This window comes from Perca flavescens, chromosome 2 (genome assembly GCF_004354835.1).
Source record: "Perca flavescens isolate YP-PL-M2 chromosome 2, PFLA_1.0, whole genome shotgun sequence".
In the NCBI taxonomy this organism is placed as follows: Eukaryota; Metazoa; Chordata; class Actinopteri; order Perciformes; family Percidae; genus Perca; species Perca flavescens.
The window spans coordinates 26,659,352-26,660,557 of NC_041332.1; positions in this window are offsets into that span (position 1 = coordinate 26,659,352).

Below are 1,206 nucleotides of genomic sequence, written 5' to 3' on the forward strand. Positions count from 1 at the left end.
TTGATTCTGACCTGCAGCCCTTTGCTGCATGTCTCCCCCCCCCCCCACCCCCCAACAAATGTATGTGAAGTATGCCAATAATGGTCTGACTGTTATGTTTTGGTATCAGCATGGAGCTAGCTTTCTAATAGCCGTGGAGAGACACACTTCTATTGATAGCCTCTCGTTGCTGGTAAGCAATTCTACACAATATGTGGTATTTCACAATGCTATGATGAGTAGAGGCGCTGCCCTACTTACACACTGGCCTTTCACATTGTTCTATTTTGTATTGCATCTGCCTGACGTTATTTGTGTTTTTACATACCCTGACACTTCCTAGACAATTAAAATGATTAATACACACTTTTTTTTGTGTGTGGATGGTGCATCAGTGATCTTCGTATTGAGGTTAAATTGCACAATGTTCCAATGAAGTTCCCTGTTAAGGTTCAATGTTACTTGTGTCCGATAAGAATTTCGTACTACTCTATCCCATCCTCCACTATTTACAGACTTCACGTTACATCAAAGGCACATCACAAACCGTGACTTAGGTTAAGCACACACAATTCAGTATACTGTATTGCTGATAAAGCCTTTGTTATGGTTTTTTTGCTTTGAAGTCCTCCTGTCAGAACACTTTCCATGAGTAGAGGGATAACAACCAGACAGAGGTTGTCTGGTTGTTTTCCCACTTGAGGTTACTTTTTAATACCCACATAATTGATTCATTCATTCAGTTCAGCCTGATATGCAGTAAGCCTCAAATTCTTCCTCCTTTACTTATCTTTCCCGTCTAGCCAGTAAAGCTGATGACACTATGCTCACTTGTTTATTGAATATTTTCCTCAACTCATTTATATTTGCAAAGCTGTGTTGCTGTTGTTAATCAAGAAGTGGCCTCGTACATGTAGTCTACATCAGGGAATGCTTTGTCTCTCTTTTTAGGCCAGTTTGACTTTGCCATGGCTTCTTTAAACTCATCCAGTGTCCGTTTGATTCTTTGTTGTTTAGCAAAAGTGAGACAATTCAGAGCAATGTTAGCATACTTTGTGGCAAATTAGCGTGGCAATTCAGTGTACATGCTGAGTGATTATTGTTATGCACGACATATGTTATCCTGCTTCTATTGAGGTGTTCATTTGGGCACGAAATGTCATGAATCATACTCTTATGGTTTTATGTAACCTTTTCAATTTAACATGTTGTCACTCATTTGGTGTA